We start from the raw sequence: 9875 nt of genomic DNA, 5'->3' as shown, positions 1-9875 counted from the left end.
CCAGTACAGTATAGGTGAGGAAACAGCTCCACATGGTTATATTAACATATGTACACACATTCTCATCAAATCTGGTGTTCTTCTGTGTGTTCTCCAGTATCATCTGTGGGCTGACTCAGTTCACAAACAGAAACCACCTGGCATTTGCTGCTCTGGAGGCCGTCTGCTTTCAGACCAGAGAGGTGAGTGTCTTTTCCAGTCCGTCATCTTATCCTCACATCATCTATACATCTTCCCTCCGCTTGCTTTGAGGGAGTGTTTTATTCAAGCTCTGAAACAGCTGAAAATTTCTCAAAGATGTTTCTCAGATGCCACAACAAACTTGTCAGGTATATTTGTGGTACAGTGTCTTGAGTTTATTACGTGTTACTGAAAGAGAGGTTTATGTGTGTGTGTTTCAGATTCTAGATGCCATGAACCTGGATAGTGGAATCCCCCTGACGCAGCTACAGGTGGATGGAGGCATGACGTCCAACAGACTACTGATGCAGCTGCAGGCAGACATTCTCTGTATGCCTGTAGGTGAGTGGACCCTATAAACACATGCATGTGTCTACTGAACATATATTGATGATTAGTGTACATCTGATGTTGCAACATGGGATCTAAATACTTTGAGAGAAAATGCAGATTACATATGAAGCAAACAACTGCCTGTCAGGCTCACACTGAGATCCTTCAAAGTCACCTTTTATTAGGTCACTGGATGATAGGTCATGAGCTGTTGTGAAGGTGCTGTGTTTGGTGTCATCATCGTCATTGAATACAGCTCCCCTAGCTAGAATGTTCAATACTTGATCCTCATTGCTCAATGTGCATTTTAGGAAACGAGTCTTCCTAAAGGATTTCGTACTGATATCGATCTTCAGGGCACAAGCAGAAGTGGCAGAAAGTTTTAGAATAGTGGCATCAATGAGGCACAAAACAGAGAAATGAGAGGAACCCCAGTTTATTATGACAGTCATGTGTACAACCCACTCACCTCCTAACAAGTGTTTCTATAGTTTATACTGACATCCTTAGCTATTTCTGATCTCTGCCCTGAAAACTAATTCCACCCACTACCAGTAGATGCTCTGTTCATGTTCTAAACTGAGTCCGTTAGACATTTCTGTAAAAAGTAAATGTTTAAATTACATTATCTCTTGTGGTTCCACTGTGAACCTCCCCTGTCAATATGAAGAACCACTGATATTAACCTGAAAGTGGCCTTTGCCCCCTCTCTGTTGTCCTGACTTTTGTCCCATTTAAAAAAACACACACATGAAGGACTGTGATTCTGCTTTCATGCATGTGTGTTGTGTATCCAGTGAGACCCACCATGTCAGAGACCACAGCCCTGGGTGCAGCCATGGCAGCGGGTGCAGCCGAGGGGGTGGATGTGTGGAGCCTGAGCCCCGGACACCTCCCACAGGTCATGTGTGAAAAGTATGAGCCTCAAATCAACTGTGAAGGTACGAGCAGCAGTTTCACAATAAACCAGGGGTCTCAAACATGTGGCCCAGGGGCCAAATGTTCCAATCCGGCCTGTGGGATGAATTTACAAAGTGCAAAAATTCCACAGTCAAGGCTGTCAAAGTCATTTTAGTTTGGTCTACACACAGACCAATACGATCTCAAGTAAAATAATAGCATAATAACCTACAAAAAATAATGACTCCATATTTTCTTCTCGCTTTGATGTGAAAAAAATATTACATTATGCCTATAAATAATGACAACTTCAAAGTGCAAAAAATAACATTAAATTATGAAAATGTTCACATTTACAAACTATCTTGTAACAATAAAATGTGAAGAACCTGAACAAATATAAAGAATCTGAAATGTATAAAGAAAATTAAGTACAATTTTAACAATTTTCTGCCCCTCACTAAAAGTTTAGTGTCTTTGTAGATCCAATCCACACAAGTATAAATGAGAAGTTGAGGCAGAATATTGTTAAAATTGCACTTATTCTTCTTGAGAAATTTCTGTTTTTTCAGGTATATATATATATATATATATATATATATATATATATATATATATATATATATATATATATATATATATATATATATATGTGTGTGTATATGTTCATAATTTAATGGGGGGTTGCACTAAAACAAAGACAAAAATTTGCAGTTGTCATTATTTATAGGTTATTATGCTATTTTTACTGGTCCGGCCCACTGGAGATCAAATTGGGCTGAATGTGGCCCCTGAAAAAAAATAAGTTTGAGACCCCTGCAATAAACCCATGAGCATAACACCAAAATATACAGTAACTCTTATAAGGCTTATTATATTTGTTCTATGTTCTGTTTTTCAGCAGTTTTAAATGCTTGCTTTAGTTTAGTTTTTAATCAGCTACAGCAGGGTGTCAAACATACAACCTGTGGGCCGAAACTGGCCCACCAAAGGGTCCAATCTGGCCCCTGGGATGAATTTGTGAAATACAAAAATGTTAAAGATATTAACCATCAAGGGTGTCAGGTCATTTTAGTTCAGGGGCCACATACAGACCAATCAATTCTGATGTGCATCAGATCAATAAAATATTATCATAAAATCTATAAATAATTACAACAAAATTTTTCTCTTTATTTTACTGTAATTGGACCATTGGACCTTTTGGACCTTTGGACGAAAAAGTAAAATTACATGAAAGTATTTACCTTTTCACAATAATTGTTGAAATTGCACTTGTTTTTCTTAAGACATCTCATCTTTTACTTGGTTAAGGTTATTCATATTTTCATGATATATTTTTACTTTTTTCGCTCTAAAACATAGAAAAAAGTTTGGAGTTGGCATTATTTATAGGTTATTATGCTATTAGTTTACTAGTCTGGACCATTGACCATTGACAGCACTGACCCACAGTAGAGTATTTGTAAAGGAGGAAGATCCAGAAAGTGGAACTCAACAAAAATTTATACCATTTAAAAACAGTAAACTGTGAAAGAGAGCATTAAAAGATGTGTGTCAGTCAGTGTGTTTTAATATGTCAAAGTCAGCTTTATTGTCAGTTTTTGCCATATGCACCATCCAGAAAACTAAAATTACAAGACTGTAAGGCCCCACGATGCTAAATGAACATAGTAGAAAAAACAAGAAAAGAATATAGATATAAACTAGAAGAACTCAGAGAGCACAGACCTCCACCAAGGCAGATCAGTGCCCCGGATTTGGATGAAAATTTCAGGAAATGTTGATACTGGCACAAGGAACAAATGATTAAATTTTGGTGGTGATGGCGGGGGGGGGCAGGGGGTCCACTGATCTGCCTTGGCGGAGGTCAGCCCTCCCCGAGTGCTTCTAGTTGTAAATGCAGAGAAATGTTAAGTGTAAATGTAAATCATAAGTGTGAGTTCAGCCATAAATGAAGATTGAAACTATAAAAATACTAGAAAAGCGCTCGGAGAGCGCAGACCTCCACCAAGGCAGATCAGTCCGCCCCCCGATCACCACCAAAATTTAATCATTTGTTCCTTGTGCCAGTATCAACATTTCCTGAAATTTTCATCCAAATCCATCCATAACTTTATCTTGTTATCTTGCACACAGACAAACCAACGCCGACAAAAACATAACCTCCTTGGCGGAGGTAACAATCTAACTATAAACATAGAATATAACAATAAACAGTCGGGGGTTCAGGAGACTATAAATAGACAATAAAGGTGTTATCGTCTTATGCATGGATTGAATGACAAAATGATTTACAAATAGAAAAAAAAAATGCTTTGTCTCTATAAAATAAGTGGCAGAAGATAGTTTATGCGATGACGTTTTTCTTTTTTTGACACTTTTCGCAGAGAGTGAGTTCCGTTTTGCTCGGTGGAAGAAAGCGGTTCAGAAAGCCATGAACTGGGAGACCACAGAGCCATGCTGCAACACCAACGGTAATCACCTGCACTGTCTGTGTCTTCATTAACCTGTGGAAAATATCCCAGTAGATTCTATGGAGATAAAAGTGAGGTGTATTTTGTGTCTGATGCTTTGTCCTGAACTATGAGTGATAAAGTGCAGCAGTCTGACTGTGATCCCCCTGGACGCTCTCTCTCTGTCATCTACCGAAAACAGGTTTAGGGAAGAAGGTGAACGGCAGCCCCTGGGGGGTCCCACCCACCCCTCCCCCCACAAGAGCGGACCCCTAAGGTCCGATATTTACTGCTGCATGCCACGTGTGACAGTTTTCATGTTGTGATGGAGTCACGTGTTTTGTTGGACATCACTAACACCGGTGTGTTTGGGGGTTTGACTGATACAGGAGACGCTGTGTCCTCAGATCGTCTGTCTGTCACAAACATTCACTTGGACTCGAAGAAAAGGTCAAAAAGGTCAAGGTCCCTGTGGCGTCACAAAACATGTTTTTGGCTTTGACTCAAGTATTCACACACAAATTGTGATAACATTTCACACATAAAAGGATGAAATCATGAAGTGATGGTGTTTTATATGCAAAAGGTCAACTTCAGTGTACATCATGTTCAGTAAAAACACATTTTTGTCCATTATTAACAACAGACTTATCTGTAAAAGTGTAGCAAGGATGAGAAGAAATGAGAGCTAGACACTATCAACTTTAACCCTTTCATGCATGAATTATGGAACCTTTGTCAATATTTCCTGAGTGTTTTTGTTCCTCTTTAGGCATAAAAAAACAATGCGATCAAGGTTTTTTTGTTTTTTTTAAGGGGTTACAAAAATGTCCACTCAGCCTGAGATCATGCATTTCATTTTTGAAGTAAAGAAACATGTATTTAAAACCTAATATCAGAAAGTGATATGGAAAACTATGCAATAAGAACATTTTTAATGCTGCTAATCATATGTTTTTTCATATTTTAACATACTCTAATAGTATTTATTATTATATTATATTACTCAACTATTTATTATTCACTTCATGGAGATAATATGTAAAAAAACAAAAACTTAAAAAAAAAAAAAAACACCTGTTAATTACAGTCTAATAACAATTAACAACTGAACAATTGATTTACACTCAAACATGTTACTGCAGATCAGGTTTATCAAGAACAGCAAAGTTACAGTAATGGGATGAATGTCAGTGTATTATTATGGGATGGTGCATAAGTGTCCACTGTGTTGGCTGATATGGAACTAAAACAACTAAATCCATGAATATACAAGAGAACAGATGGAGAATAACTGTCCACTGGAGTGACCACTATGCATGAAAGGGTTAATTTGACCAAAAACATACTTATTACTTTTAATTAAATACCTTCAAAGTCTTTAGTCCATTTAATTTATATTTGTTGCTTTATTCATCAGCAGATCTAACTTTCGTTTGTTGGTCCTTCAAACATATATTAACAATAAAATATTATGATCCTAAGGACCTACCAAAAGGGAAATGATTATTTATAAAGTAAAAGTATGAATTATGTGGAGTGACTCTGTATCAGTCTGCCCTACTGTGGGACCTGTGTGGGTGTGCATGCCAAAATATTTATTACTTCTTTTGTCTCATTGAATGTTTGGTCTGAAGCGTTTCTTATACCAGTTGATGGAACTAACTGTTTTGCCTCTCATACATTCAGTATCATGTCCATAGATTCTCAATCATGCAGGTGATTGTTATGACTTCTTTTGGTTCTTGAAGACATTTCACTTTTGGTCTAAGAGGCTTCCACAGGTTCAGGAGTTTAAAGTGAGACTATGGATTAGTTGAAATGGAACAGTGTGGGATACTCACAGTAATTTGTTGTCCACACTGTTCCAGTTTTGAGAAGGTACTGGCTTAGAGACTGTAATGACACAGTCCTCTTGTAGATTTAACTAACAGGGTTCATATGGTGCTTGAAATCTTTGAAAATGCTTGAATTTCAATATTGTGTTTTTAAGGTCTGAGAAGTGCTTGAATTTTAGTTTAAGTGCTTGAAAGTGCTTGCAATTATAACTCTGTGATTTATGTATTTATTTTTAATATTAACTCAAGCCAAATCTACTTTCAGAGAGGTGATACATTTTGAAAAATAAAATTTTATGTCGAAAAAGAAAATTACCAGGTACTCTCAGGTTGACTCAGGGTACATTTTTATCTTAATCTTTGGCTCAGTGCCAGTGTGGTTGAAGAACACATTTTTTAGACAAAACTTTGTGTTCTCCTTTAATTTATAAACTTTTTGCTAATATGAAACATTCTTTTAGGTGTTTATAGCATAATACAATTACATCATTGAGATAAAAAGTGAAAAAAATTATCATGAGTATATGTATTCCTGTAGATATGTATTTACTCCAGCAATTAGTTGCTGTGCTGGAAAAAATTGAAAATGACCCTGAAAAGTGCTTGAAAAATGTGTACAAACCCTGAACTAAAGAAATAGATCGGATCCTTCTATTGGATAATTACTGCAGCAATTAATTTGTTCTTAAACTCTGACTGTTACAGTGAGTAGCGTCTCATTTCTTAAACAACCATCAGTTTAAGAGCATAAAACTTGGACAATACCAGGATTCATCAGACTCAAATGGAAAACAATGATTCAGGGAGTATAAGTGCATTTACACACATGGATTAGCTTCCTCAGAGTCCAGATCTGAACTTCATAGAGAATCTTTGTGAGAGAATAAAACACAGTGGTGTGATTCTCCATCATCAGTACGAGATCTTAGCAAAAAAGCAAACATGACATTTTTTGTGACATGCATGAGCATTGTGTGGTATAAATGATCCCACAGTGAATGTGTCTTGTAATCATAGTTGACTGTGGTCCGTCAGAGTATTGCATGTGTGGAATAATAGTTTTAATAGGTGGTAATCAAATGTACAATTACATTAAAAACAATAGATTGCCTGAAGACACAACTTCTTATGTTTGTATTGTTTAATGTGAAAAGTATAAGGCATTATTCATTTTTCATAAACTCCTGATAAACCCATAAATACCCAAACATCTACCAATCTAAACTTTTTAATAACTGTTGATCCACTAATCCTATCAATACATTTAAATAATTGATATAAAATTCAGTTTGTTGTCTTTTCATGGTCATCAGATATGACCCATTTGGGCGTTCAGAGGCGCCGTAGTTACCATGGAAACACTGTCATCTTCTACAACATTGATTCATCAGTAAAACCCATGGAGTTGGATCAATGACAGTGGATGGACACACTTGGTGTATGTTCAGTTAATGAATGATTTTACTGTAAAAGACACTTTTTCTTCAGTTTTTTCTGTTTTGATATAATACCATTTAAATTAACTCAGAGCTTTAATGAACACCTACATGATCACTGAAGTAAATATAGGAAAATACATGATTTACACTGAAAAAACGCAAAATACAGAGGATAATATTATATTAAATGGTGATAAATAATGTAAGAAAGGTTAAATAGAGAGAAAGATTAATTTGGGAACTGACACAAAAGTAGCGCTGGGTCTGTATGGGTTAAAAACAAATCACAAATGTCTGTTTGCATCATAGCAGACCATGCATACAGTGTAGCCTGCCTGTTCAGACAAACAGTACATGTATTTATTTTCTATTTTTTTCAACCATTTCATGCTGAGAATCTAAAATCATTGCCATTTGCTGAACATGCCATTTTTACTTGATGAGGACTAGTTGTAGGAAAATGTCCCTCAGAAACTGTGAAGGTGTAAAGTCCCACAGTCTTATTTTCACTTCAGATACTGTGGAGAATAAAATGTTGAGGAACTTTGGGTCTTCCTTCTTTCTTGCAGACAAACCACACACCACTTTTTGTTTCCTTCTGTATAGACAGGGTTCATATTTGTGGGTCCATCCTCTTCAGGGAGCGATATTGTGTCACATCCATTCACCCTGTTACAGGCAGCATTATGCTGAAGTGATCCACATTCTTTTAAATCATCGAATCATTAATCTAGTAAAATACATTATACATCAAATTTAAGGGCATGTATTCTATAATCTGTAGTCAGTCCTAACCCAGTGCTAATTATGTGACAGTTTCAAAGAATGTTTTTTCTCTATATATAACTTTTCTTAAGTGATTGATCGACCATTTCTTATAATATTATCTTCTGTATTTTATGTTATTTTTTCAGTGTCAATCATGTATTTTTCTATATTTAATTTACTGATCATGTAGATGTTCATAAAAGCTCAGATTTAAGTTAGAAACAGAGAAAACTGAAGAAAAAGTAACTTTTTCAGGAAAGATATCATTAACTGAACATAAACCAAGTGTCTCCATCCACTGTCATTGATCCAACTCCATGGGTTTTACTGGTGAAGGGTCATTCCATCCCAAATCAACCAGATTGCGGAAAGTGCCCCGCATGACCCCCTCAGAAAATTTTGAAAAATTTCACACTTGTTCACCTACCAGATAAACAAACACATCCAAAATTTTAATGTCATATCTGTAATAGTTTAGGAGATACAGCCCTTTGAAAATGAATGTTTGTTTTTTTTTTAATTTTGCAAATTTGCTTTTCAGCCAACGTTGAGGAACTATATCTCCTTAGGTATTCAAGCCACACTGCTGAAACTTACTGTCTGGGGTGAAATCCCCCTGAAAAGACCATATTTTCAAAATCAAAATAATTGTAGGTGCCTTCATGTTTGGTCCATGAGGCCTTGAAATCAGGCCAAAAGGCTCATTCTTCCAAATGTCCTCTCTCTTCAGGCTTGCACTGTGCCATAATGGATGAATGGAGAGACCTCATTTTTTTTGCATGGATTCTTATGGTCAAGATGCAACAGTATACTGCAAAAAGACTACATTTTAATGAAAAATGTTGCTGTGAGGCAATGAATAAAATGGGTCGATTTCAATTTTTCACAAAAATACTCTTTATTAGAGCACTCAAATTACCATGTGGCCAGTTAATGAAAATTTTGAAATTTTTACCATGTCTTCATTTATGTTTCAAGATGTGGTGCACAAAATTTTAGCTTTGGAATAGAACTGGTTCTATTTTTAATTTATTTTTTACTGCATAAAAAAATTATTAAAACATATATGAAGACATGGTAAAAATGTCAAAATTTTCATTAACTGGCCACATGCTAATTTGGGTGCTCAAGATGAACTGTATTTTACACCAGTTATTTACATGTATTGATAGGATTAGTGGATCAGTAGTTATTAGATCAGTAGATGCTTTTAGTTGCCAGTGGCTGTTTGGGTCTTTATGGGTTAATGCTGACAGTTGGTGCCACCTCCCTGCTGAATGATGGTCAGTTTAACATATTTTGCTGCTTCATTTGTCTTTGAACTTTGCGTCTTCGTGTCAACAGATGGTTTAAGTGAGCATGATGTAACATCTTCAAGAACCAAAAGAAGCCCAGTTGCTGTCTACTCAATCATGTACTTTACATACAATTGTCCTTACATGTTCTGATTTTTATTTTTATTTGTTTACCTCTCAGATCCCCAGCAGTAACAAGGATACATGGCTAACATGTTGAGTGATGTGGAAGAGCAGATAAATAGAAGGCGAGACAGCAGTTTGATGCAGCATTCAGCCGTTAATGAGTGACGTGAAGCCTGCGACAAAAATGTACTGTAGTATCCCAACGCTGTGACGTGGCTAAGAACAGTAAGATCGACCTCAAGTGCCACCAGGACAGAAGAGACTCGACCTGTACAGCTTTTGGATTCTCTTCTTCCTTCTCTGAAAAGGGAAAATGCTCCTGAACCACCTTAAATACCATGAACTTGCCTTCTGCTCCATCATAAAGCACATGTACCTCATCACTGTAGCAAAAACCATACGGTTCTGTACGTACTGTTTGGTTTCTCTTTTTGACACGGGACACATAGGAACCAAACCCAACACTGAACAGATGTTACAGATGTTCATTAGTGTCCATACACTGAGTTCTGACATACAGTCGCAGAAAAAATTATTAGA

At 36.4% G+C, this 9875-nt stretch overlaps 1 pseudogene; it reads left to right on the top strand.

Annotated features, from left to right (window-relative positions):
* LOC115412297 (glycerol kinase-like) overlaps window positions 1-9443 on the top strand; it is a 39028-nt pseudogene extending 29585 nt beyond the window's left edge.
* The last annotated feature ends 432 nt before the right edge of the window (window positions 9444-9875 follow it).

Source organism: Sphaeramia orbicularis, chromosome 21 (assembly GCF_902148855.1).
Source record: "Sphaeramia orbicularis chromosome 21, fSphaOr1.1, whole genome shotgun sequence".
Lineage (NCBI taxonomy): Eukaryota > Metazoa > Chordata > Actinopteri > Kurtiformes > Apogonidae > Sphaeramia > Sphaeramia orbicularis.
The sequence above is the reverse complement of the archived record's forward strand: the minus strand, read 5'-3'. Positions and strand labels throughout refer to the sequence as shown.